The sequence below is a fragment of the Oncorhynchus gorbuscha genome, linkage group LG12 (assembly GCF_021184085.1).
Source record: "Oncorhynchus gorbuscha isolate QuinsamMale2020 ecotype Even-year linkage group LG12, OgorEven_v1.0, whole genome shotgun sequence".
NCBI lineage: Eukaryota > Metazoa > Chordata > Actinopteri > Salmoniformes > Salmonidae > Oncorhynchus > Oncorhynchus gorbuscha.
In genome coordinates, this window is record NC_060184.1 from 21,172,402 (window position 1) to 21,187,587 (window position 15,186).

A 15,186-nucleotide genomic window follows, 5' to 3' on the forward strand; every position below is an offset into this window, starting at 1 on the left:
TATGGTGTTCTTTGGATGCAACTCAGCATTCTTTGTCCTCCAAACACGACGAGTTGAGTTTTTACCAAAAAGTTATATTTTGGTTTCATCTGACCATATGATATTCTCCCAATCTTCTTCTGGATCATCCAAATGCTCTCTAGCAAACTTTAGATGGGCCTGGACATGTACTGGCTTAAGCAGGGGGACACGTCTGGCACTGCAGGATTTGAGTCCCTGGCGGCGTAATGTGTTACTGATGGTAAGCTCCGAGACAGGATTGTCGAGGCACAGATCTGGTGAAGGGCACCAAAACATTTTGGCAGCATTGGAAGTCCCCAAGAACACAGTGGCCTCCATCATTCTTAAATGGAAGAAGTTTAGAACCTCCAAGACTTTTCCTAGAGGTAGCCACCTGGTCAAACTGAGCAATCGGGGGAGAATCTCTGGTCTGATGAAACCAAGATTAAACTCTTTGGCATGACTGCCAAGTGTCACGTCGAGAAAACCTGGCACCATCTCTATGGTGAAGCATGGTGATGGCAGCGTCATGCAGTGGTGATGTTTTTCACCGGCAATGACTGGTAGACTAGACAGGATCAAGGGAAAGATGAAAGGAGCAAAGTACAAAGAGATTCTTGATAAAAAAAACTGTTCAAGAGCGCTCAGAACCTCAGACTGGGGCAAAGGTTCACCTTTCCAACAGGACAACGACCCTAAGCATACAGCCAAGACAACACAGGAGTGGCTTCAAGTCTTTGAATGTCCTTGAGTGGCCCAGCCAGACCCCGGACTTGAACCTAATCTAACATCTCTGGAGAGACCTGAAAATAGCGGTGTTGCGATGCTCCCCATCCAACCTGACAGAGCTTGAGAAGATCTGCAGAGAAGTGGAGTAACTCCCCAAATTCAGGTGTGCGTAGCTTGTAGCATCACACCCAAGAAGACTTGACGCTGTAATCGCTGCCAAATGTGCTTCAAAAAAGTACCGAGTAAAGGGTCTGAATACTTATGTGATGGGATTTCAGCGTTTATTTTAAATATGGAAAAATAATCTGTCTTTGCTTTGTCATTATGAGGCATTGTGTGTAGATTGATGATGGGGGGGGGAGTATTTAATACATTTTTTAAATAAAGCTATAATGTAACAATCTGGAAAAAGTCAAGGGGTCTGAATACTTTCAGAATGCACTGTATATTAGGGACATGTGGTAGCTAACTAGCTTGTTAACTGCTTACAAACAAATTAGTAAATGTGCTCAAAAGTTAAACAGCTACCCAGCTAGTTGATTGCTGAGGCTAGACAAAAAGGACTAGTTTTGAATGTTGGCTCATCTTATCTTTTTGAACATTCAAAGCAACATCCATGGCAGGCATTGTCACCTTAGTCTTCTACAGAACTTCTGAGTGATAGGAAGCATGAGCACCACCAATCAGGTTAAATCACTGTGCACAATACCAGTCATTACTATGACAACTAGCGTAGCCATGTTAGCAAATGACTGTTGTCCGAACAAATTACAAATCCGAGTTTGTCACTTATAACAAAACTGTATTGAGCATTACGGTCTGCAGTGTGAACAAGGCTTTAGTACATAGATGTCAGCATCTGGATGGTAGACTTGTTCTCACTGAAGTGCGTTACCCCTCATGTACCAGTAGGAGGCAATGTTCTGGCAGGAACTGTTGGACTGTAGCTTCACATTTTATTTCAATATCTCTTTATTTAGGTTGTTGGCATGACATTAAAATAATGACGTTGATTCAAACATACCATTTTACTATTAAAATATGACCAAATAAAATATGCCTAATCATATATGAAATTCGACCATTTCAACCACCCAATATAGTATGAAAATGATTAACGTTTATTTGTGGTATTTAACACAATTTCAATGTATATATAGTTCTGATGATTACGTTGGAATTAGATTGACTGACTTAAATACATTGATGTAACAACCTGTTAGTGAAGTTTTACCCTAATTTCAGTGTTTACAATGCTGGTTGAAATGAGATTACTTTTTTTTGAAATCCAATCAAACTACTGTTTTCAATTTATTTTCCACATATGCTTCCACAATACGTTGACAAATTACATTGAAACAACATTGAGTCAACCAGTGTGTGCCCAGTGGGGAGACATTTCACTTTGTACACCCAGCTATCTGTAGAACAAAATGCATGACTGACTGTACACTTCCCTTGGTCCCAAGTTCTTCCTAATTCTGGTCAATGATGGGAATCAGCTTCTGACCGTGGGATCTTACAACTGTCTGCTCATGATTTAGCTTTCTACAGTGCCATTAGGTTCACTCCTTTTGTCAAGTGCAATTTGCTCTCACTCAGGTACTGTGGGCTGTTGGGGAAGTCTGACAGTGGTTAGATATGGGGGTGGAAAACAAAACATACCTCTGTCTATCTGCAGTCTTTTTACAACTTGAACCACGCTAAACCTCACCGGCTTCAACAGCCATCTGGTTCCACCACCACCCCACCCCCACACTCAGTACAAGTTAAAAACAACCCATTTTGGGAAGCTTCAAACTGGCATCTCATTCTGAGAAACAACCAAATGTGAAATGATTCCAAATGTCAACAGACCAAATATGGTGAATGTTGACTTGGGTCTCTCGTGCTTTAATTCAGGGAACTCAGAGGGGGCTAGAAGTGGTGGCCCACAGCATTGCACAAGGAGAGGCCCTGTGGAAAACTCAACGACTGTTCGCTAGCTGCACACACTAACCCTCACTGTGCTATTCTTCTATGACTGCCAAGGCTGAAAACATTATTCTGAACACTTTTGGTCAGGACTGTATCGAATTAAATATAGCCTAGCTCTCTATTGGTTTTCCCCTCATATCCCAATATACTTCAACACAGGATTCAGGTTGGGCTAACTGATACCCTTCCTGACAGTACTGCCAAGATACACAGACCCAAAACATTTAAAACTGTCGCCAAAAGAGGATCCCTCATTTAGAGATGTAGCCCACATAACTTTCAGCTAGCATAGCTTCCTCCCACTTGTTTTCACGCAGCGAGGTGGAAGGTGAGATATCATGCTATTTCAGTGATATCACACTGGCCGACCTCGTGGAGAGGGTTACACAGGGAATTCCCTTTGCAGTGCACTCACTCAGAAACACAACTCATGTTTTCCATGCCCACTTAATTGATTTACTCTATAAAATCTGTAAGAAACTACAGTAAAAGGTCAAAGACAAACATGGGGGGAAAACAAATTATTCACCCCCCCTTCGATGAACAGAGAAAGAGAAGTGGGGTAGGTATAAGTCAAACTAAAAAACAAATATACTTACACAACCTTACTAACTGCCGAGGTTTTAGTCATGATGAGTCCCTGGTTCTGCTCTCCCAGACATGGGTGGTCGTGGTAGGGTAGTAGGGGCCACAGAGGCAGGTATTTGGGAGGACCAATTCCATTTAAATTTAGTCAATTCATGAAAAGAACGGACATTTATTTTTAAAGAGGAATTTCCAAATCCATAATTGGTGGAAGTTGAAATGGAACGGACCTCAATCCCATTCCTCTCTCATCATCGGTGTCTGTTCCTCTCATTGTCTTTAGACTTCTTGGGTGAGTGATTACGGCTACTCTCCCTGTGGCCCTTGTCAAGGCCCTCCGGGCGGTGCTTTTCATGGGACATGCTGTGCTTATGGTGGTCATCGCCGTCGTCTCTTTCCCTGGAGTGAGAATGCTGCCAGTCTGTCTTTTTCTCCCGCCGGGTTTCCTCCCTGTCCCACTGTAGGTATAACATGGGAGACAAAGACATTTGAGAAAGGTTAGATAGAAATCTTTGGAGTTATACTCTGCGGAATGACTGTGTAGCTGGAGTGACTGGTGTCACAACTGTTGAAATAATAGGCCATACCCAAATCACATGAGCCATGCTTTCTCATATATTCTTACTCTAATGCTCTGACTGAACATTATTGTGAAACAAATGACATTTTTCACAAACAATGAGTTGGGGAGACATTTTCAGTCAACCTTGGATTTCTTGGACTTCCTGGTGTCCTTGTTGTCTGAGTGATTGTGCTTCTTGTCTTTATGTTTCTTCTCAGCATGCCAATGGCTTGTTCCTTCTTCCTCTAAAAGCAGGTCGTACTTGGAGCTTTTGGGACCATTAAGTAAAACTTAAGTAAAGAGAGTAATTCTTTAAAAGGTTTGCCAAGACAACATTTCAAAGAGAAACACTTTCTTCCAGAGAAATTTAATTTCCTCCAACAGAAACATCTTTACAATAGTTGACCTCTCTAACCTGATTGCTATGTGAAATGGTGCACAGTTTAGTTATTTTACACAGTTCTAACCCCTATCTTTCACTTCATATGAATAGCAAAATATAAAAACATTTAAGGATACTCTGGCTTGGGTTTGATTTTATCCTTAAGCTCATTTGTATCCCACTTCTTTTTCATAGGCCTTGAAGTCATCCTTTGTATACTTCCCACCTAGAAAACCAAAGACCTTGTTAATTTCTCTACTTAGAAGAGAAGGTAAATGGCACATCCTTTAGCTAAAGTGCCTGATTGAGGCGTAAAGTCTCTGAAAGTATATATAATGGAAATACTGAAAAACCCAAAATATTAAAAGGAAGTTAATGAGTTATGTTTTAATAAGGGATTACCTTTGCCTTTCCATTTCATCTTTGAGACAGACTGGCTGAAGTCCACATGTACGAGTCGGTCATCTATGAGCACGTTGTCCATCTTGAAGAAGGCCTTTTCACAGTCCCCCTCCTGTGGAGAGAAATTACATCAATTATATATAAAAGAGGGAAAACTGAGCCCTTATGTGTATAGTGAATAAGGAAACAACCTATCAATTCAGTAAACAAAACCCTTTCAAGTGAATTCATGTGTACTCTCAATTTTGACTAACTGGTGCCCTCTATTTGTATTCTGCATAACTGCACTGAAACGGTTCCAAAATGAATCTCCTTTTAGCTTAGTCTTGATTTGGACTTGTGAATATGAGTGGGTCATTGTTCAATGTTTAAAGAGGGCTACAATTACTAAATGCTAACTCATGGTACATATAAAAATCAAGTGAACACCAAACATATTATTTTCAAACTCAATGAAAGAATAGCACAGAGACTCTCCTGACTTCAAGTCTCTGATGATCTCACAGCTGTACAGAAATAAGAACATGTTAATATAAGATAATACACCAATATTCTACCAAGTCTCCTTTCTATTTTTAAATGGTTAGGACTAGGTCTATTTCTAATGAAATATGTATAGTAGTGTCATGGAGGCCAGTATGTTGAAATAGACAGGGTGAAAGTCCGAAGCGAGAGAAGATGATTTCCAGGTCCTCCTCTATAGTCATTGGGTTCAGCTTACACACAGACAGAACATTCTCCCACCTACACAAGCACATACACACAACAACGTCTCAAACCACAAAACTCTCATAAAACCACCATATAATCTTTACAACACTAATATGTTTACCAGCTAAATAACTAGTGTTGTGTTCTTCAACATCAATCAGTACACAAAGTGGTAATGTGGAGTGTTACAAAATCTGCTCTGCCATCACGCCTGAAAGTATGCGCATCCTCTACAAGGCTAGGTGGACAGAACCACAAGACCCCCATCTCACCATCTCCAGAAGGATGGCCTGGGTCTTGGCCGCCTCCTCCTTCAGCAGCTCATCCAGCTCCTCAGCCTCCTTACCATCTGTGTCGTTGATCACTTCCTCTGCTCCAATACGACCACTCTGCACACCAAAGAGGGTTTGACTTTGCAAATCAACAAAAGGTGTACAGTACATGACATCAAAAAATCTAACGTAACATCACAGCTACTTTTGTTCAGGTATTGAGAAAATCATTCACACCTCTCTTCTCCTCACTTTATACTGGGATGTCTGAGTAGGTCATTGCATCTACACCTCTGTATGGGAGCTATTCATGATGAAATGAAATCTGCTGGCCTGATATCCTGAAAAGGGATGAAGACCTTATCAACGAAGGTGTCATTGATCTCATCCAAGACGCCAATACTCTCTGACACCTCACCTAACACAGTGTGGACCTCACCAGAGGTGATTAGGAACTGGGGGGGGGGGGTAAAGAGATTGTTACAGCACAAGTAAGCTAACCTGAACATTTCTGAGATTTCAGACACTTGCTATCCTGCTCGAAACAGTAGGCTAACTTTGTTGTTTTCAAACTGCAGTTAAATTGAACCATTATTTAACTAGGCAAGTCAGTTAAGAACAAATTATTATTTACAATGACGGCCAAACCCAGACGACGCTGGGCCGATTGTGCGCTGCCCTACGGGACTCTCAGTCACGGCAGGTTGTAATACAGCCTGGATTCGAACCAGGGTGTCTGTAGTGCCTTAGACCACTGCGCCACTTGGGAGCCCAAAATACTGAGGAGTTGGATGGCAGTTTTACCAACCTGAGAACCATGATTTTTTTTATTTTACCTTTATTTAACCGGGTAGGCTAGTTGAGAACAAGTTCTCATTTACAACTGCGACCCGGCCAAGATGAAGCAAAGCAATGTGACACAGACAACACAGTTACACATGGAGTAAACAATAAACAAGCCAATAACAAACAAGTCAATGACACAGTAGAAAAAAAGAAAGTCTATATAAAGTGTGTGCAAAAGGCATGAGGAGGTAGGCAGTACATAGGCCATAGGAGCGAATAATTACAATTTAGCAGATTAACACTGTGATAAATGAGAGATGACGCATCAAATAAACTGGCCTGGTCTCCATAGAGTTTACTGAGGGTATAGAAAAGACATCAATACATTTGCATTTTAGTCATTTAGCAGACGCTTTTATCCAGAGCGAATTACAGGAGCAATTCGGGTTTAAGTGTAGCCTCTTTTGGAATCCAAGAGTGAAATACTTACACACTCGTCTCTAACATGTAGGCTCAGCATTGCCGAACAGTCCCATTACAAATCAGAATGTTGGTCTAACTTTTTCCGTTGATTTTTTTCCCCTATGTCGGAAGTAATCTGATATAAAGATCCACAGGGAAATGCTATCAACCCGACCTTCAGTACACTGGTCTGTATATCGATTTGTATCCGGTTTTATTTTCAATACTGTTGCAATTCGCACATGAGAAACCGAACCACAGACAGCAAACACTTCCAGCTGATTATGAGGAAACATGCTTCGGTCAACTACGTTCAGTTGCATTCGGCTTTGTTTACATATTGTGCAATGGGTCTAAAACACAAGCGACATACCGGCGCTGAAAAAAAGTTGAGTAAACAACACTCGCCTGTGAATACCCTATATCCTGCTCTTACCGCCAAAAGGATCAACAGCATGTACAACTGGTAAAGTAAGTGTAAATATCATTGTATTCAACATTTTGGATTATAGAGACTATTGCGTATTTTTAAGGGCTACCTCGGTCAGACTGAAAATCAATGGTAACAGTCTGACGTTCAGGCAAGTTTAAGTGCTTTGCTCAGGGCACATTGACACGTTTCACCTCTCAACATTCCTGTAATTATTAAAAAACAGCTGTGATGATTTTAGACATTGATGCTGATGAAATGGACTGACCCATAGACAGATGCTCCACCACAGCCAGTCCCAGTTGGATCTCCAGTCTGCACAATAAAGTCTCTCTGGACATTGTGGATGAGGCAGTAGTTGTAGAATTTGATTTTGCATAACTTTAAAAAAGGAGATTATCAGCATTATGAGAGCAACACATCACAATACATTAGGAATTCCCTTGCTAAGAAATTAACTCCAGGACAATGGAGTTAAATTCATAGCAAGGAATTTCATAGCCGTTGATCACGACTCTCAGTTCCATTACAATCACACATAAGAATAAGAAAAAAGGTGTCTTCTGTATGGGGGAGTTTTGATAAGAGCCCTGACACTCGGTCTGAACATTAACATGCATCACTTGCGATAAGGTTTTGGATACACAACGTTATAGGGTTAGGGTTCCCACGCTGCCATATTTCCATGTTACATTGCTTGTTTACGGAAGACAGAGTTGACTACCTGTATTAATTAGCTATCTGCATCACTGAACACCTGTGCGTAAACAGAAGATGGACGCCACAAACGTGTTGTCACTGAAAAAATACTGTCTGCTGCAACTGTGTTAAAACCAGTCAAAACAGTGTACAACAGTGAAGGCTCTTCAGAAGAGGATGGGGAGGACCATCCTCAGTGAATTTCATAAAAATAATGAAACATTTAAAGTTATCGTTCTCACATTAAAACACACTGTTTTGCAATAAAGGTCTACAGTAGCCTCAACAGAACTCTGTAGGGTAGCACCATGGTGTAGCAGGAGGACAGCTAGCTTCTGTCCTCCTCTGGGTACATTGACTTCAATACAAAACCTAGGAGGCTCATGGTTCTCACCCCCTTCCATAGACTTACATGGTAATTATGACAACTTCCGGAGGACATCTTCCAACCAATCAGAGCTCTTACAGCATGAACTGACATATTGTCCACCCAATCAAAAGATCAGAGAATGAATCTAGTACTGAAAGAATAAGCAACTGCTAACTAGCACTGCAATACATAATGTGGTGAGTAATGTTAGTTGACTCAGAGAGAAAGACAAGTTGAACAGTTTTGAACTAATTAATTAATAAAAAATGAAGGAGGGAGAGAGAGAGCTAACTACATATATTTTTATTTAATGTTTTACTTTCACTTAAATTACTTAGAAAATGCAGCTAGCTAGTTTGGTCATATGATCTACTAACTTCAAACACATACCTCTTGTGGTATGTGGCAGGGTCTACAGTTTTTTTGTATTTATTTATCTAAAATTATCTAAAATTGTACCTTTATTTAACTAGGCAAGTCAGGAATACCTATGTGAGAATGCTGTTCATCGACTACAGCTCAGCATTTAACACCATAGTACCCTCCAAACTCGTCATCAAGCTCAAGACCCTGGGTTCCTCGCCCTATGCAACTGACGGGCCGCCCCCAGGTGGTGAGGGTAGGTAACAACATCTCCACCCCGCTGATCCTCAACACTGGGGCCCCACAAGGGTGCATTCTGAGCCCTCTCCTGTACTCCCTGTTCACCCACGACTGCGTGGCCATGCACGTCTCCAACTCAATCATCAAGTTTGCAGACGACACTACAGTGGTAGGCTTGATTACCAACAACGACGAGACGGCCTACAGGGAGGAGGTGAGGGCCCTCGGAGTGTGGTGTCAGGAAAATAACCCCACATTCAACGTCAACAAAACAAAGGAGATGATCGTGGACTTCAGGATACAGCAGAGGGTGCACCCCCCTTATCCACATCGACGGGAGAGTAGTGAAGATGGTAGTAAGTTTTAAGTTCCTCGGCTTACACATCACAGACAAACTGAATTGGTACACATTTACATTTACATTTAAGTCATTTAGCAGACGCTCTTATCCAGAGCGACTTACCCACACAGACAGCGTGGTGAAGAAGGAGCAGCAGCGCCTCTTCAACCTCAGGAGGCTGAAAAAATTTGGCTTGTCACCAAAAGCACTCATAAACTTTTACAGATGCACAATCGAGATCATCCTGTCGGGCTGTATCACCGCCTGGTACGGCAACTGCTCCACCCACAACCGTAAGGCTCTCCAGAGGGTAGTGAGGTCTGCACAACGTATCACCGGGGCCAAACTATCTGCCCTCCAGGACACCTACACCACCCGATGTCACACGAAGGCCATTAACGATCATCAAGTACAACAACCACCCGAGCCACTGCCTGTTCACCCCGCTATCATCCAGAAGACGAGGTCCAAGTAGGGGCCGAGAGACTGAAAAACAGATTCTATCTCAAGGCCATCAGACTGTTAAACAGCCACCACTATCATTGAGTGGCTGCTGCTAACATACTGACTCAACTCCAGCCACTTTAATATTGGAAAAATGTATGTAAAAAATATCACTAGCCACTTCAAACAATGCCACTTAATATAATGTTTACATACCATACATTACTCTTCTCATATGTTTATACTGTACTCTATACCATCTACTGCATCTTGCCATCTTTATGTAATACATGTATCACTAGCCACTTTAAACAATGCCACTTTTATATGTTTACATACCCTACATTACTCTTCTCATATGTATATACTGTACTCGATACCATCTACTGCATCTTGCCTATGCCGTTCTGTACCATCACTCATTCATATATCTTTATGTACATATTCTTCATCCCTTTACACTTGTGTAGTAGGTAGTTGCTGTGAATTGTTAGGTTAGATTACTCGTTGGTTATTACTGCATTGTCGGAACTAGAAGCACAAGCATTTCGCTACACTCGCATTAACATCTGCTAACCATGTGTATGTAACAAATACAATTTGATTTGATTTTAACAAATATTTCCTAACACTTTGGATCCTATTCTTGACACCATACGTCAATGCAAAAAAAGAAAAATACTAATTACTCAACCTCCTGGGTCTGTGGTTATTTGGGCCAATAAAGTGCCAACTCAATTCTACCACTAACTAGTCTCTCATGCCCCTATGAACGGGGACACAGGGCAATAGTTTTTCATCTAAACCAGACCTTTTTTTTACTGGAGTACACTAACCCCTAATTGGGGCTCTTTTCTTGACACACAGTAGCAGTTTACCAAATAAGAAGTAAAGAAGATCAAAAAGTAGATTGTTGTAAGGGTGTATTACGTCCTGTGCTGCCACATTGTCATATCCATTCTGGATTCTGACTGGTAAAATCAGAGCTGAAAAATGCCTCTATGCATGTGTTTACTGTATGTGGGAATGTCTTATGTCCGTCCTACATGTAGTGTTGATACATGTAATATTCCTCAACTGCATAGAAGTATTATGTTCAACAATTGTCATTTTCAGATATTATTTTGACAAACACACTTTAACACACTGCTTACAATTCATTCTCGATTGTCATAGACTTCGACTGGAAACTGTCAGTTGTGATCTTTGTGATATGACTTTCTTTAAGCACGTACTGATGAAGCTGTCACTTAATATTTTTATTTATTAAAACCTACAAATGCTCTACATTTATTCACTCTGTGATAGGGTTGGATCCTACATGCTACTTTTATTATTCTCCTGTAAATGGTTCAGTGCCTATAATTTAGGCTGTGTGTAGAATGGGGTATAAAGGAAATGACCTCTATTAGATTATATTGATAAGGAAATCAGTATACAGTTTTGGCCTGCGTATTTATTTGCCTATAACTAATCAGAATTCCATTATGTTTACATAAAAAAGAGAACACTGATGATGGCCAAGGAAGTTGCACAGAACTTCCCCAACATCCCCTCCCAAATTGATATAGAACCTTCACAAAAAAACACATGGAGCATCTGCGAAAGGAAATGTCTGAGGATTTACTAAAAATGTCTGGTATGTAATGACATTTAATTCAAAGTAAATGTAAATTATCTATTTTGATGTAGTTGTGTGGGATAGCCATATGTTCAGTTCATGCCTATGATTTCAGAGTTCAACAAAGCCAAGAACTGTTTCATGTGTGCCACTGACAAAGAACCTGCATGTGGCCCAAAGACTGACTGGGTTAGTAACTTTATTTAACATGTTTATAATCTTTTGACAACAGTGATGGCATGCAAGACAATTTATTATATAACACAATGGATGGCTAATTCGGACACGGACATGTTCTGGCCTGGTTTAGATCTTATCTGTCGGAAAGATATCAGTTTGTCTCTGTGAATGGTTTGTCCTCTGACAAATCAACTGTAAATTCCGGTGTTCCTCAAGGTTCCGTTTTAGGACCACTATTGTTTTCACTATACATTTGACCTCTTGGGGATGTTATTCGAAAACATAATGTTAACTTTCACTGCTATGCGGATGACACACAGCTGTACATTTCAATGAAACATGGTGAAGCCCCAAAATTGCCCTCGCTAGAAGCATGTGTTTCAGACATAAGGAAGTGGATGGCTGCAAATTTTCTACTATTAAACTCGGACAAAACAGAGATGCTTGTTCTAGGTCCCAAGAAACAAAGAGATCTTCTGTTGAATCTGACAATTAATCTTAATGGTTGTACAGTCGTCTCAAATAAAACTGTGAAGGACCTCGGCGTTACTCTGGACCCTGATCTCTCTTTTGAAGAACATATCAAGACCATTTCGAGGACAGCTTTTTTCCATCTACGTAATATTGCAAAAATCAGAAACTTTCTGTCCAAAAATGATGCAGAAAAATTAATCCATGCTTTTGTCACTTCTAGGTTAGACTACTGCAATGCTCTACTTTCCGGCTACCCGGATAAAGCACTAAATAAACTTCAGTTAGTGCTAAATACGGCTGCTAGAATCCTGACTAGAACCAAAAAATTGGATCATATTACTCCAGTGCTAGCCTCTCTACACTGGCTTCCTGTCAAAGCAAGGGCTGATTTCAAGGTTTTACTGCTAACCTACAAAGCATTACATGGGCTTGCTCCTACCTATCTCTCTGATTTGGTCCTGCCGTACATACATACACGTACGCTACGGTCACAAGACGCAGGCCTCCTAATTGTCCCTAGAATTTCTAAGCAAACAGCTGGAGGCAGGGCTTTCTCCTATAGAGCTCCATTTTTATGGAATGGTCTGCCTACCCATGTCAGAGACGCAAACTCGCTCTCAACCTTTAAGTCTTTATTGAAGACTCATCTCTTCAGTGGGTCATATGATTGAGTGTAGTCTGGCCCAGGAGTGGGAAGGTAAACAGAAAGGCTCTGGAGCAACGAACCGCCCTTGCTGTCTCTGCCTGGCCGGTTCCCCTCTTTCCACTGGGATTCTCTGCCTCTAACCCTATTACAGGGGCTGAGTCACTGGCTTACTGGGGCTCTCTCATGCCGTCCCTGCAGGGGGTGCGTCACCTGAGTGGGTTGATTCACTGTTGTGGTCATCCTGTCTGAGTTGGCGCCCCCCCCCCCTTGGGTTGTGCCGTGGCGGAGATCTTTGTGGGCTATACTCAGCCTTGTCTCAGGATGGTAAGTTGGTGGTTGAAGATATCCCTCTAGTGGTGTGGGGGCTGTGCTTTGGCAAAGTGGGTGGGGTTATATCCTTCCTGTTTGGCCCTGTCCGGGGGTGTCCTCGGATGGGGCCACAGTGTCTCCTGACTCCTCCTGTCTCAGCCTCCAGTATTTATGCTGCAGTAGTTTGTGTCGGGGGGCTAGGGTCAGTTTGTTATATCTGGAGTACTTCTCCTGTCCTATTCGGTGTCCTGTGTGAATCTAAGTGTGCGTTCTCTAATTCTTTCCTTCTTTCTTTCTCTCTCTCGGAGGACCTGAGCCCTAGGACCATGCCCCAGGACTACCTGACATGATGACTCCTTGCTGTCCCCAGTCCACCTGGCCATGCTGCTGCTCCAGTTTCAACTGTTCTGCCTTACTATTATTTGACCATGCTGGTCATTTATGAACATTTGAACATCTTGGCCATGTTCTGTTATAATCTCCACCCGGCACAGCCAGAAGAGGACTGGCCACCCATTACATTACATTACATTTAAGTCATTTAGCAGACGCTCTTATCCAGAGCGACTTACAAACCCCACATATGCTCTCTAATTCTCTCTTTCTTTCTCTCTCTCGGAGGACCTGAGCCCAAGGACCGTGCCCCAGGACGACCTGACATGATGACTCCTTGCTGTCCCCTGTCCACCTGACTGTGCTGCTGCTCCAGTTTCAACTGTTCTGCCTTATTATTATTCGACCATGCTGGTCATTTATGAACATTTGAACATCTTGGCCATTTTCTGTTATAATCTCCACCCGGCACAGCCAGAAGAGGACTGGCCACCCCACATAGCCTGGTTCCTCTCTAGGTTTCTTCCTAGGTTTTGGCCTTTCTAGGGAGTTTTTCCTAGCCACCGTGCTTCTACACCTGCATTGCTTGCTGTTTGGGGTTTTAGGCTGGGTTTCTGTACAGCACTTTGAGATATCAGCTGATGTACGAAGGGCTATATAAATAAATTTGATTTGATTCGTCATACTGCATGGATATTTTATATAATTTATAACGTGTTATGCTTAGTTTTGTTTTAGATTGAATTTTTAGCATGCGAATGGTGGTTTCATGTGCTGTGCCTAGGAATGAAGACAAAAGAGTTCAGAGTGAAGAACACAAACTGGAAGTGCTGTCTGTGTTGTTGAAAATGTATGCTATACCCCATCCACACTGAAGAGGCTCTGAAATGTACATCAACCAGGGATAAAGAGAAAGTTAACACTGTGAAATGATTTGTACTTATTTGAAGTAAAGTGTCTGTTGACATGTTAGAAAAGATTAGAGGTCTGTAATTTCTGTTTAATTTTTCAATATTCAATTTTCATTCATTGATTTTCTGGCCACCATTACTGTGGTTACATCTTCAGTATGTGTATTTCCCAGCAAACCCACTGCAGCCTATCTCACTAGCTCACTCTCCATCCCTGCTTTGGACAATTACATTTCCATTACATTTAAGTCATTTAGCAGACGCTCTTATCCAGAGCGACTTACAAATTGGTGCATTCACCTTATGACAATAACATGACTCTCGTACTTTGCCCTTTTCCTTTATGGTTGATATTAACGATGAAAGGAGATATTATCTGTCTCTCTCCTATTGTGTACTATGGCAAAATAAAAATAAATATTTAGAACTACCAATTATTGTAGATAAATATGAAAGAAAAGGGTTAACACAACACTGAACCCACTAATTGTCAAACTAATATTAATGTACAACAATATAGAAGATACATGACTAGAGGTTATGCAATATGGGTGTATATTCAATGCACGCTTCTTAGGTGTGTAATTTACATGACCAAGGAGCTATTGAAATTTAAAACTATAAAAAAGGTACGTTATACTGTCTGATTTTACATAACACAAACAAGAGTGTGCAATATATAAGGCTAGTCCGTGGACATTCTGAAGTTTGTTTGAGTCCAGTAGGTCACATGACCAAGGAGCTATTGAAGTTTTAAATTCTGAAAAATGTATGTAAAATTGAGTGAGATGGAAATTGACAAACTAAAGGGTGTGCAATATATAAGGGCAGTCACCTTGTTTGAAGTCATTAGGTGACATGACCAAGGAGCTATTGAAATTGTAAAAATTTTACATTTCATGTAAAAACGTGTGAGATGAAAATGGACAAACTAAAGAGTGTGCAATGTGTAGGCCCA

General features: G+C 41.3%; 1 long non-coding RNA gene and 1 pseudogene across 1 annotated transcript; one reads left to right on the forward strand and one right to left on the reverse strand.

Annotated features, from left to right (window-relative positions):
• Positions 1–748: 748 nt before the first annotated feature.
• Positions 749–7,594, reverse strand: LOC123990687 (annotated as a pseudogene).
• On the forward strand, positions 6,774–11,771 carry LOC123990689. The gene is made up of 3 exons (XR_006830689.1): positions 6,774–7,339; positions 11,259–11,393; positions 11,491–11,771. It is a non-coding gene; the product is annotated as an uncharacterized LOC123990689 (long non-coding RNA).
• The last annotated feature ends 3,415 nt before the right edge of the window (positions 11,772–15,186 follow it).